Genomic DNA, 14,931 nt, shown 5'->3' on the forward strand with positions numbered 1-14,931 from the left:
CACACCACTAAAAGACATTTTCCAGGGGTGATATCTCACAAGACCATTTACTGGGAAATGCAGGGATGATGCCCATTAAAAATGCACACGCACCCACAGAAGAATGTTATAATGAGGAATACTCTCAATCAAGAAATATCATATAGCCTGACCATATCATATCATATCATATCATATAGACCTATTAGCCTGGCGAGCCTGGTCTGCAAAGCCATGGAATGTATCATCATGGAACTCATAAACAAAGACATTGGTAACCTCCAAACTCTGGATCCCACTCAGTTTGGGTTTGTGAAAGGCAGATCATGCCTCCTGAACCTGATTGACTTCTTTGAGGCAGTCACCAAAGCCGTGGATGAGGGTAAGGTGGTTCACACAGCCTATCCTGACCTCGCCAAGGCTTTTGACACCATCCCCCATTCTGGAATTATAGCTAAACTCACTAATCTAGGTATAAATCCCTACATCACAAGATGAGTTGCCAACTGGCTCACTGACAGAACCCACACTGTAAAAGTTGCAGACTCCAAATCTGACCTCAAAGCAGTGACAAGTGGAGTACCACAGGGTTCCGTCCTGGGACCTCTCCTGTTTGGTATCTACTTCTCTGAAGTACAGGCTAACACAGAAGGCCTCTGGCTAATGAAGTTTGCAGATGACTGCAAACTAGGAGCCATAGTCAAGTCCCCAAATGATGTGGACATCCTACAGAAGGGCCTCACTGAGACAGATGCCTGGTGTCAGAGCCATGGCCTCAAGCTCAATGTCAAAAAGTGCAGTGTCATCCCCTTTGGTAAAAAGTCTGTACTCATGAACTACAACATAAGCAGCAATCTACTTAACACCAAATGCGTGATAAGAGACCTTGGAACCCAGGTGGACAGTAGTCTCTCCTTTGATAGTCACATCGCCACAATAGTCAGGAAGTCCTTCTACATGGCACTCCTCATCATAAAAGGGTTCTCATTCAGGGAAAAAAGAGGTCATTGTTCCCCTCTACTCGTCACTCCTTAGACCCATTATAAAGTACAATGCCCCTTTTGGAATGCACCTCACAAGACATCTGCAGCAGCTGGAAAGGCCGCAGAAGTACCTCACAAAGAGGATTACTGGCCTCAAACATATGCCCTACACTGACCGCCTCAAAAAACTCCAGCTTTACTCAGTAGCATATCGCCTACTCAGAGGTGATCTCTGCCTAACATATAAAGCTATGTCAAACCCAGAGCTGTTGAACATGCTACACCTAAAGAAATCCCAATCCCTCCGAGCTACAAGCTCTAGGGACTTAAACCTTGTCACCACAATAAACAGGACATGCTGGAGGGATAGATTCCTGTCCCAGAGACTTCCTATACTCTGGAACAAGCTACCCATCTATGTCAAGCAAAGTTCTTTATTAGCACTCTTCAAGAAAAATCTTGATGAGTGGATGGGAAATAGGAAATACACCCCGGGGATCACTTCTGTGTCTCTGCTCGACAGTGGCACAGGAAAATAACTTTCTTGGGTGGCGCAAGCCATGGGACCTTGCTGGCTAGGCTTACGTAGGCCCTTGGGCCGATAGCCTAGTACCTACCTATGAATCTATAAACCTATAGGACATGTTTGGGCTATTGAAAACATGGTTTCAGTGCCTAGATACAGTGGAGGGGGGCCCTGCAGTATGATCCCAGTACATGTGCCGAAATTATCACAGTCTGTATCCTACACATTATTGTCCTATGAAAACAGCTGCAACAGGAACTCCAAGGGCTAGGAGATAACATTCCACCACCACTGGCAAGGGCACCATATCCACACAAAGTCAGAGGAGGAACCTCCAGCTGCAGTGTAGATTGATATAGGCGTGCCTAGTATGTCCTCACCCTGGCTAGGAGGCAACTGATATTGCACATGCTGACCACCTAAAGGGTATACCTTTCATCCTATGCACATACATACAGTAAAATTGATGCCAGGCAATGTTCACAGCTTTTACTTACTCATGTAATGGCTGCGTACCACTAGCATCAGACAGAGTCAGCCCCTAATGACAACAGCTGTAACTGCAGTATTATCAAGGTAAGTGCTGAACCTATAAAAGAAAAATAACTGTGTAACAACATGAATGAATGGCAGATACCTGCATACTGTCACTTGAAAATGTACTAGAATGTTCTTGAGCTGTCCAGCAATGACTTCAATAAGTAATATGACTGACTTATGTAACATATATTTATATAGTTTATCAACTAACATGACTCATGCATCTCAACTACCCAGTATATAAAAATCAGTTCAAACACTGCTTATCCCTACATTCTCACAAGTGGAGCAATACACATGACTGCTGTATCAGTGATTTTGAGGTAGGAATCACAACTTTAAAATGCTGCAATAAGTCATATAAAATTTCAAAATAACATCACCAGCACATATCCTAAGCACTCATTTAGCTATTCACCCTATGCATCAGAAAATATACATATGTAACCCTGAATCAAAAAGATACAAGGTGATAGCACAGTTAGCCTCATTTGCAGGGAGTGTTATTGGGGAAGGGAGCAGGAGGCCAAGGCTGACACCAAAGTAGTGAGGTGTGTGAGTAAAAAAGGCAAGCAGACAGTCAGAAATGTAGATAATATCAAATGGCCACTGAGACAGAATGACCTGCAACCTTCATTAATGCCTCATGTAGCTGGTATGCATGGGTGTTTGTATGAGCACTCTATGTGAAATGCATGCGTGAGTGTCTGCATGAACAAAGTCAAGCTCTGCATTAGCACTATGTTCTGGCATGCCAATCAGGTATGTGCTGTGAATGGTAGAGGTATCAGTTCATCATTGTCACCCCTGACTGCAAGAACTGACTCTGCCAACAGTTGCACCACCATTTCCATGGTCGTGGTCAGATGTAGTAGTGCTACCTGAACATGAGAGATGTCTGCTGGATGAGCTCTGTTCACGACTATACCAAGGTCCATGACCCTGAGGCCTACCACATCTGGGTGTGGACAGCTCAACCACTGATGGATCAGTGGAAATAGTGAAACTATGAGAAGGGGATCAGGCACAGCCAAGTTATCTAGCACCAGATAATGTTGTGGCACTACAGCCATGTGGATGCTGTCCCACTCCCAGCAGATATTCCATCACAGACATTGCCCATTCCATTGTGGCATTCATCCAATCCATTGAATTGACCACATTGTGGAGGTAGTGATGCACATCAGCTTGTGTCACATCTAGAAACCTAAGCATGTCTTTGGAGGCCCTAGTGGAACATGCCTGTGCTTCCATGACAAGCCTAAACATATGTTTGAGTGGCACATAATAACACACAAGCATCAGGTGGAGGGCGGACAACAGTCCTCCTCTGATCACCCCTACCATCCCTCCTGCTTAGCACCTCGTCCAACTTTTGGCTATGTCCAGAGTCATCTGGCATGGAAACCACAGTAACCACACTACCCTGATTAACTGTGTCACCCTCAACCTGTTCACTATCTGAGGGTTCAGTAGAATGGATATGCATAGCCATACTGACTGTGTTTGAAGAAAAGATGTGTGAGTCACAACCTCAGTGTCAGATTCAAACTCTGCACCTAGCAACTTTACCTCCAATTGGCCACCACCGTCATCAGAGCCTACTGATACTCCAACATCAGGTTTTAGGAGTCCTACACTTCCACTGTCAGGATCACCTGTGATAATAAGCAACAAACACAGGAAAGAAATTACTAATCCACTAAATATTAACCCAAAATACATTAACAAAAAGTAACACTGGTCACACAGCTGCAGATGCTACAGCAATACAGACACTCATTACATCCTTCTCACACATACATACAATATATATATATATATATATATATATATATATATATATATATATATATATATATATATATATATATATATATATATATATATATATAAACAATTCTTTGTAAAAACAAAAACAAAAAACTTGTTACCATGTGCAGATGTCTTAACACTTTGCAGGGAGGATGAGCCTGGAATAAATGAAGCAATGAAGGATAGCAATTAAGCATCACAATGGGAATACACAGTCAGCTATATGTCCTGTCTGAAATAGCTGTAGCTGAAATTTGTCTGAGCCATCTGCCTACAACCGTGTCTATTGAAAAACACTCTTGTATAACTATGACTTATCAATAGGTACAGATAGAAAAATATTGCATTTAGTCTACAAGGCAATTTAATGCTGACATATGTCAGTCTGCCTGAAATATGCTTCTGGTGCTGACATATGTCAGTCTGCCTGGAATATGCTTCTGGTGCTGACATATGTCAGTCTGCCTGGAATATGCTTCTGGTGCTGACATATGTCAGTCTGCCTGGAATATGCTTCTGGTGCTGACATATGTCAGTCTGCCTGGAATATGCTTCTGGTGCTGACATATGTCAGTCTGCCTGGAATATGCTTCTGGTGCACACTTGGCCTCCCAGCCCCATCAGTACTGATATCAAGCACACAGTGTACAGTCGCCCCTGAGCTCTTGTGATCTCTTACAGTGGACAGGGTCTCCTCATTTGGTGTCAGTGGTGGCTCAGTGGCAGGACCACCCCCCCTAAAGACAGCTGTTCTCGGGCAACTGCAGTGTCCCTCCTCTGTGCCAGTGAAATCATATCAATGGCCTGATGCTGCTCCTGATCGTAATTGTATCTGTGATCACCAGCTGTATTTACATCTGTGACTAATTGGTTCCTAATCTTCTTTCTGTCAAACATATCACCCTGGCCTCTCTCAAGCAGAAAGGATCTATGCTGCCTCAGAACCTGGATGATTACCTCATGCTCAGTGTCACTAAAAGGGGCTTTTTGTGGATTTGTAGGCTTGGGTGCCATAACCCTATGTGTCATATAAGTAATGTATTTCTTCCCAAAAGTATTCTGTTTATCCTTTGACCACATAAATCACTTGAAATACATTTCTCATTTAGTACAACAGAATGTTAGGTGGACCCCTCCCATGTCCTCTTCCCATACAAACAAAGGTTTGTACAAACCACGGAATAACACATACGTAACGTATATATGTTTACCACAAAATTGTCAGGCTGCTTCTACATTTTCAACAGAAAAGCAGTTGATACACACTTCTCATTCAGGACAACAGAATGGTAGGTTGCACAGTCACACACTCCACCAAAAATGTAAGGGTCTGTAGAAGCACCCATTCTGTCAACATTTGTATAATGAAGACTGAAAAGTTATGTCATTAATTACTGGATAACAGCTATCATTGTTAAATAATAAAGAATGCAATATATAAGTGCCAGTAAATTTTCCCTGTGTCTATCACTCCTGTGGAGGTTGCTCTGAGCCATCGGAGATGTATAACACCAGTGTCAGTGACATGTACTTTACATTCCTCTCCAATCTCATAAAAAACTACAAAAACAAATGGTAAGAACACAGTTGTGCTGAAAATATAATCTGTCTATCTCACAAATGTAAATGCCTGCTAACAGTGAAGCTAAAAAAGTGCATACAGGTAAAGCTTCATTTTTCTACTAGCTATATAAATACATTTCTAAAAAATTATAAAATCTAAAATGTCCTTAAATAACAGAAGCACACCTTAGCAAAATAAGTGCTTCTCTGCAGAGAAATCACCTTCAAAGAAATACCAAGCTTCTGTTTTGTCTGACTATACAAGTCTCCTCACCTTCAAGTTCCCTAGGTACACAGTTACCTGTTTATAGTGCAGATTCAGCCCCCTGAGCACTGTGAAGAGGATAATGAGGTGTGTGAACTAATTAGAATTGCTGAATACCAAACTTTTTGACTTTATGTAGCATATCTAAATGTACTTTAGCCTCTACACCATTGTTGGGTGCTAATGGCTTGCAGGTGTGAATGATTACTTTGACTGAATAAAAACACAACAGCAGTTCGGGCACCCTTCACTTCAGTGGGTGTATCAATAAGTTTACACTTACAAAGTGAAGAACTAACTTCAGTGAGCTTTTAAATAAAGCAAAACACCATCTCTCTCTCTATTTCTATATATATGTGTGTGTGTATATATATATATATATATATATATATATATATATATATATATATATATATATATATGTATGTATTGGTTACCTTCATCTTCACTGAAAGCTCATTTGACTGATGCTCATTTGACTGAGACCAAATGACTGAAACTTCATTTCACTGACACTTCATTTGACTGACAGTTAGTACTGGTGGAATCTAGAGCACTGTAAGGAAAGTAAAAAGGATATGTCCTTTTCCCCACTGTAGTGCGACCCTGGAGTTAGTATATATAGTTGGGGGGTGGGGACACAGCCCCCCACTAACATTGGTTTTACCAAACAATATAAAACCAAAAGCAGAGAATATAACATATAACTAAGTGGGGGGAGGCTACACCCCCCACACCTCCCTAACTATATATGCTAACTCTAGAGTCATACTACAGTGGGGAAAAGGACATATTCCTTTTACTTGCCTTATAGTGCTCTAGACACTGCCAGTACTAATTGTCAGTCAAATGAACTGTCAGTCAAATGAAGTTTCAGTCATTTGGTCCGACTGAAATGTTTGTCAGTCAAATGAGCATTCAGTCAAATTAAGGTAACACACACACACACACACACACATATATATATATATATATATATATATATATATATATATATATATATATATGTGTGTGTGTGTGTGTGTGTGTAAGTTTTGGCCATAATAGCATATGTCCCCTGCCTTTAATGAAAACTGTTATTCACTGTTATGTATTTTTATCTTTAGGTACAAACCCATATGTCACCTGGTAGATAGCCAACTGGCTCAAAGATAGGAGCCAGGAAGTTAGAACTGGAGAGTCCACCTCTACAAAGAGGCCGGTCACAAGTGGAGTCCATAAGGGATCAGTCCTTGGGCTGCTGCTTTTTGGCATTTACTTCTCAGAAGTCAAAGCCAATGTAGGTGGTGTCTGTCTGACTAAATCTGCTGATGATTGCAAATTAAGAGCTGTCATTAAATCTCAAAGTGACTCAAATATTCTCCTTCTGAAAGAGGGCTGACACAGACAAGCAACAGTGTCAGAGCCATGGACTAAAACTAAATACCAAGAAATGCATAATAGCATCCTTTAGGAAGTCATCCATTTCTGGTGTCTATCATATTGACAAGACACCACTTAGAGTTGACCCAGTCGTCAGGGACATAGAGATACACATAGACAGTAATCTAGCCTTTAACCATCATGTGTCTACAGTGGTGAGGAAATCATTCTATGTTGCACAACTTATAAACAAAGGTATGGCATCTAAGACTAAGGAAGTCATTGTTCCACTGTATTCGGCATTCATAAGACCTATCATTGTGTACAATGCCCCCTTTGGTATGTACCTAACCAGGCTTAACCAACAATTAGAAGGTCTACAGATAATTGTTTGTATACACATGATTTCATTAGGGATGCAAAGCTGTGTCTGTGGCAAAGACAGATAACCCAATGCAACTGTGTTTTGCAAGTGCAATAGTCTGATGATTCAAATCCAGGCTGTCTAATTGTTTAACCCTTGTTTCACTTTTATTATTTTTGCTGTTTGTTTTTTGGCATTACCATTTGCATGGCACATAACTTGGCACAAACATGACTAATGAATGTATAAAAGTTGTAAATTTAATGTCAGTTGCTTTATTAAGTGCAAACATGCATAACAGCATTGAGAGGCAGTCAGAAACATGGATGGTTATGACTGCAGAAATTCACCCGTTACCCTACTGTCCCTGTGGCACAAGGTGTGATTTCTTAAGAGAGAACATATGTAAAGTGGGATTGGAGTCCCACAGTAGTTATTTTTACTGAATAAGGGTCATAATGACAATTTAAACAAGAATTATATGTTAGCTATTGCCTTTCATATTTACATGTTGCCTACCTTTGCACAAACAGAGTTCACTACTCAAGGAAGAAAGTGAAAAATGTAATTTGGTTCACATTCCTTCACGCAAACAGGCTCAGCAGCAATGAGTGGCCATCAGCACTCTGGATAGTACTGAGTGTAGAAAATACATCTGCTGCCCAGGTTTCACTGAGGCAGCATGTATAAGTGCAGTGAGTTCATGGTCAGAATACAGGTGAGCCAGGGTTCAAACCGAGTGTTCCACTGTACGTTTTCACAAAACTGTGATTATAAAGTTAATAATATCCAACAATAGATATGTATAGCAGGTTGATTGAGCATACACATACTTTTCTAAGTAAAGTAATGTCTTTCGGCTTTTCCCGGGTAGGGGTCACCACAGCGGAACTCCAGTCCAGTCATGATTGGCAGTGGATTTTTACGGTGCTGAGTTGCCAGCCCGACACCAAACCTTCAAAGAAGGCACACCCATTCACGGTCACACCTATCTGCATGTCTTTAATGTCACTTGACCGCAGGGAGGACATGCAGACTCCACACAGAAGGCACTCCAGCCGAGAATCAAACAGGAGAACCTCTTGCTGTGAGGTGACAATGCTAACTGTTGCACCACCGTGGCTTACACACATACTTTATCCTATATGTTATGTGAGTAACTAGTTTAGCATGACAATGATGATTATGTAAAAAAATGCATTTTCATATCTTTGAGGAACACAATAGTTTACTGATTATCATCTACACCCCTGTCATAACCGAGGTATAACTGTAAAACATAATGTATTGTGAGGTATGTACCACAAATCACAAATCTATTACTAAAGTAATGCATGTCTACCAATTTCTAGCATATTGCCAGACATTAGTCCTGCATCACACCTGAAAATGCATAAGCCAGGACCTGGTAATGTTACACACATACTGGGTTAATTGAAGTATAGCACCAGTCACTCTTTAAACTGTATATTTGTGATGACAATGATTGGCAAACACTTCTTCTGTGTCAGTGTGGAATAATCACTTGTGGGGAAATGTATGCATTCCTTTTTTTACATAGGTTTGAATCCCACATTGTACAAATTACTTTTAATAATGTGTAAGTTCCTACAAATATGCGTCAAGCCATCCCAGTAATCAAGACTGTCTCTGGTATTACTCGCATACCACTCACTTGGGAGCACTACAGGCACCATTATAGTGACTTGAAATGGCATAATCAGGCACAAATCTACCAGTGGCTGGTTGAGTTTAGAACTACCCACATCCCACAGTTGTGTAAGTACTCAGATAAAGCAACTTTAAGTGATATGGAATGGTGTAGATAGGCAAGACTGGTATGATAACGCATCCATGTCTGTTTTTCTCTCATTCTTTATTTTACAGCTGAAGAGCAACCAAAAAGAAAAAAAACACAGCAAGGCTACCACAGCTATAGTCATAAATTAAGTACTTCAATAAAACAAGGATAAGTGCTTTCGCATATTCAGCTTCCTCCTGTTAACTGGTTGTTATTTTACAGCTGTACAGGAAATTTCAGAAAATAGGGATACACATGCTGAGAGATTGGAGAGTCTCGGAGAGCCAAGGGCTATGTATGCAGCACAACTGAACATGATTGTATTAAATATGGTGGTATTCTACAGATCTGTAGTAACTTAAGCTTTCAGATCTTAATTGTAACAGCAGCTATGCATGTTTTCTTCTTTAGCTGTTAGTAATTATATTAGGCAAGTGCAAAACTATATTCAGATTATGTGGGTTCGAGTACCACAAGTAACCTATAAATTCACATTCAACAAATATCATTTTAAAATTTTAATTGCAGCAATATTGGCTTTAATGCTATGTTAAGTTAATATGTAGTATCTTTAAAAACATATGTGGAATATGTGCATATTCCAAGGATTACTCGTAATAATTCACAATCATTTCTTCATATTGTAATAAACCATGAAAGTGACATATAGTGGTTCTAAGTATCTATTTTCTTTTTTGTCTCACCCCACCCCTTATCTTTCCTTGTGTGTGTGTGTGTGTGTGTGTGTGTGTGTGTGTGTGTGTGTGTGTGTGTGTGTGTGTGTGTGTGTCTGTGGATATATGTCCTAATTGGAAACACACAGTTCTGATGTCATACTGTTCTGCCAAAAAAACAAATACTTTTCAGCATTGAAAGGTAAGTCAACTGCTGTGGCTCAGCCTGCCAACCCTCCACCAGCTGCCGTACCAACACCCAGCATCTCTGGGACACAACCTGGCAGTACTGCCTCTGCAGTCTGTGCACTACCTGGCTCATTCACATCAGGTAGCATTACCCAGGCTACTGATGCATTGGTACCCTCTGGGACTATTGGTGATGGCAGTGATTATTTTACCTGTCAGGAGCTGTCAGGGATGGTGCGTGATATCATAGAAACTGGCCTTGGTGATTGGATCAGCCAACTGGAGAGGTTGTTCATTAAAACTGAAAATGGATTCCAACATCAAACAGCCTTACCAGGAACTAAGGAGGTGGACAGTAATGACAGTTCTGAGGGTAAAGACTAGATTCTCACTGTTCCCACCCTTGGCAGGCATGTGTCTCCGATATCCCATATCTATCCCCAACCAAGGTGTTCCCCCAACCTTTTGTGTCCATCACCATCTATGTGTCTGTCTTGTTTGTTCTGTCTGCTCCTGCTTCTCAGCTACCCTATCTATTTGGCGCTCACATTCCTACGTCTCTTCCCCAACATTTCTCTCTTTTTGAAATCCAAAAAAGAAAAAAATGAACACCTGTCTCACAAAAAAAAATGTCTCATACATAGTTCTCCATTTCACATATGTGTCTTCTTAACACACTTGAGTCGGTCCAATTTGCTATGCAACATCATTGCGTTTTGTCACCCATTTGTGTTGTGATGACAGCACAAATTCATCAAATTTTCTCTACATGTTAATATTACAGTGCTGAAGAAGTGGATATCTATGGTTCTTTCCTAATTCCCTCCTGTAAATTCCTTTATTGCTTCCAATTTGTTCTTCCCTCTCTTTGAACATCCCCCTGTTTCACCATTTTCCTATTAGCCCCATTTTCGTAACTTTAAGCTGGTCAAAAAATAAAGTCACATACTACACACATCGCTATAAATGGCCCATAAAAATGCCTTCACTTTTTGTTCTATGTATTTGCACAGAGTTTGGCATTGTGCATCAATGCCGAGCAGCAGTGAATGGCCTTTCATGTCCTGTGGCAAAACCTGGTGAGTTTTTACCATCAGCTGTACTAGTTCAGTTATCGATGTACAATACTGCTTAAACTCACTGCACTAGAGGAGCACAGACTTAAAGCAGAGTAAAAAAATGTCCTTTGAAACTGTTACTCTGGCAGTTATTTAGACTGCTGAATGTAACAAAATACAACTCCCTATGTAAAGTGCTGATAGAAATCACTTGAATTAAGATTTTTTTTTTTTGCCCAAAGCAGTAAGGGTTTGATTCTAGATGCATCTCACATAATTTCTTAGTGTGATATAATATGTGTGTGATACATTTAATCAGCCCCATGTTATGTGTTCTCCTGGACATATACTGAATAATGGCCAAAAAAGAGTATTTGAAGTGACATCCATCCCCACATCTGTCACATATTTAAAAACTTTGTTCTGCTTGTCATAAGCCTGTTGTCCCTCTCCTAACTCTTCTTTACCCCTATGTCAGTCATGTCATGCTCTATATTAGTCACTTCATGCTGCAGGGCATGACAGCTTAATAATGAGACCAGACCAAAAACATGTCAACGAATGGTCCTTTACAACAAACATTATTATGTGTATGTCCGTCTTTCCTTGTATTCACACCCACCCCTCTTTAGTGTGTGTATCTATTAGGCTGATGGATGTACAGGCCATCTCATGGTTTCTGCATACTGACAAGTCTCTGCTGATGGATAATACAAACATGTTTCCTTAACTCAGTAGATTATCACAGCTCAAGTAGTGTTCAAGTCTTCAAAATCTGCTGTAGTATTCCCTTTCTGTCATGATCAGGTGATGGATGAAATGTTCATCTAATGTGATGTGGAAACTGTCCTTATTGTGAAGCATCATACTGAACACACTTTTCAGGATATCAGGCCCTGCACAAATAGTTAAAATATCTCCTGAGGCATAATAACCATTTTAAAGGATGTCATTCCTAGAAAGCTGTACATACAATTAACTTGTTATTTGCAGTAAGGTCTGCAAAACAGCTTCTAGTTGTAAAACTGTATTGAGGTAGGCTTTACTGATAAAATTTGAGGAAGACACATATCTTAGTGTAGTCATTGATAGTCACATTTGCAGTCCTGATCAAATTTACTTAGCCAATGCTATCCAGACACCGTATGTTTAAAAACGAATAATCCGGATTTCAACCCTGGCACACCTGCATTATGACAAGGAGCTCACTGCCCTTACGGGCCGCACTGCGCCGCAGAGAAAGCCACGCAGCCAGTGCATTTTCCACACTCTGTACTGTCCAGAGTGCTGATGGCCCAAGCATTGGTGCTGAGCTTGTTTCCACAAAGGACGGTGTATTATAATAACTTTTTCAATATTTTTCTTAACCAGAGAACCGAGTTTGCTCAGCGCTTAATGTCACTTAGATGGGGAAGGCAATGACAACAATTATTTATGTAATAAAACTTTGGCCCCAACATTTTAAAGGCATACTACAGCATGATCAGCATAGCAGCTGCCAGCAATGTCTCCCATAACTTATCTTGCAAGCTAATTCACAAGTCCAAGTTGAAGTCATGAAATGCAAATTATACATGCACTAACACTTTGCCATCATCTACACAAATCAGCTTCTCAGTGATGTGTTATGTGAAGAGGTGTTTAGCATGCCTTACTCTAGTTACTGGGCTGCTGTCTTCCACTATGTGGAAAGATATTGATAAACACAAGTGTGTGTGACTTAACACATACTTTCTGATATTCATGTGTGCCCTGTAGCAATGCACTGGCCAATGATATATCAGTACTTGGGTCATTGTCAAGCAGACTACAGAAATATAGAGCAATACTGTATTGTTACATTTGGTATGGGTTTATACTGACACTGGACATCGGTCATTCATCATTTGATATGGGTTTATACTGACACTGGACATCAGTCATTCATGATCATATTACATTGATATTGTCAGTAAATTCTACTAGTTGGATATCATTTCATATACATATGAAGACACATACCCCCATCCTTGCAGTATTGGTGTTTCCAAAGTGTGCATGTGTATATGTGTGTGAGGGTGTTATGCTAGCAACATCCTGAGAAACAGGTAAATGTATATCTCAGTCTATGCAACATGCATTTGTAACAGCTTCTTTCACATTAGGATGTATTTAAACATATTTTTGCAAATTGGAATCACACAATCATATTAGAACTCCTGCCTTTCCACACAAGTCTAATAACACTGTATGTTACCGGCGACACTGTCACGATATCATCCTCTATATAGAGCACTGCCACACTGATAAAAGCAGATGTCTGTGATGGAGCGAGTGTTAAGTACTGTGTTCTCCAACTTGTGTAACTAGTTAAGTAGGGATTGAATTGCACAAGAGTCAACCTATGTCTGTATGTTTGAGTGTGTTTGTCTATAATCAGAAGAGCTTGACTGCAGGTCCTAATGCACTCAGTCAAGTATCATTCCAAAAATACTTTTACACTGTTACATGGCTCCACAGCAATTTCATGCAGCCCTCCCATCATCTTATCACCATACACTGATGATGTCATCCTCCATAAAGTGCACTTTGAGACTGTTAAGATCACAATTGTGACATGGCGCTAGCAAGTCCTCTGTTTTCTAGCTTGCATAACTAGTTAAGTAGGGGATTGAATGTCATAGTAATCAACTTGTATGTGTGTGTAGTCATAAGAACTTGACTCCAGGTCCTGCTAACCTTGCTCAAGTATCAATCAGGAAATACTTTTACACTGGTGCATGACTCCATTGCAGTTTCATACAGCCCTCCCAACATCATCTTCTCACCATAAATTGATGCTGTCATAGTCTATAAAGTGCACTCTAAGAGTGTTAAAGTCAGACTTGTGCTGTGCTGCTAGGGTTATGTACTCTGTTCTCTAGCTTGTAAAACTAGATAGGTAAGGGTTCTAATCTCACAGCAGTTAACTTGAGTGTGTGTTTATTCAGCATTCACTCTGTAGACAGTTTTATACTGGGATGTGGGTTCACATCTATATCACACAATCCTCCCAAAATCTTCTTCTCAGCATACACTGATGATATCATCCTATATAAAGTGCACTCTGATAATGTTAAAGTCTGACATCTGTGGTAGTATTAGTCTTACATTGTATGGCTTCCAGCTTGTATCCCTACACTGGTACTGTGTTTGAATCTGACCTCAATCAACTTGTGTGGTTGGTGGTATACTATGGTCATTGTATGATGTTTTGAATCTCTTTTCATTTGACTCCCACTGAGGAGAACATTTTGCACAGCTCCATGAATCCAATGCCCTTTGTTCAGTCTGTACACATAACATCCTTTCTGCGGAACAGTAAGAATGTCATATGCATATACACATCGTAAAGTAGAGCCCCTGCATTACCCTGTGCAAGCCACTTGCAGACCATTGGATGTGTGATTGCTAATTCTCACATATGGGCAAAGGGGTTCCCTATTTAATTTCAAAATACTGAAATCTCGAATTTCAGTATTTAGAAATTATAATAGCTAAGTCTTGAAATCCCAGAACACCAGAAGCATGAAATTCAAAATCCTGAAGTACAGAGATTTTGAATTAGTGCTTCTGGTGCTGTGGTGTGTGAATGGTAAGATGTGAGTTTGGGTACATATGTATGTGTATGTGTGTTGGTTAGGGGCTTTAGTGTATGTCAGTATGTGTTTTGATTGTGATGTGTGAGTGCGAGGGTGTGTACAATGTGTGGGAGTGAGTTACCTGTGTGTGTGTCTAATTGTGTGATCTTGGAGTTAGTATATATAAGTAGGGGTGTGTGGGAGCACAGCCCC

General features: G+C 40.3%; 1 protein-coding gene across 1 annotated transcript in view; it reads left to right on the forward strand.

The window, feature by feature from the left end:
- LOC122815364 (dynein axonemal heavy chain 3-like) overlaps positions 1-14,931 on the forward strand; it is a 4,921,723-nt gene that overhangs the window by 1,136,828 nt on the left and 3,769,964 nt on the right. The gene's annotated exons all lie outside the window — the stretch shown is intronic.

This window comes from Protopterus annectens, chromosome 11.part0 (genome assembly GCF_019279795.1).
Source record: "Protopterus annectens isolate FY-2018-M chromosome 11.part0, PAN1.0, whole genome shotgun sequence".
In the NCBI taxonomy this organism is placed as follows: domain Eukaryota; kingdom Metazoa; phylum Chordata; order Ceratodontiformes; family Protopteridae; genus Protopterus; species Protopterus annectens.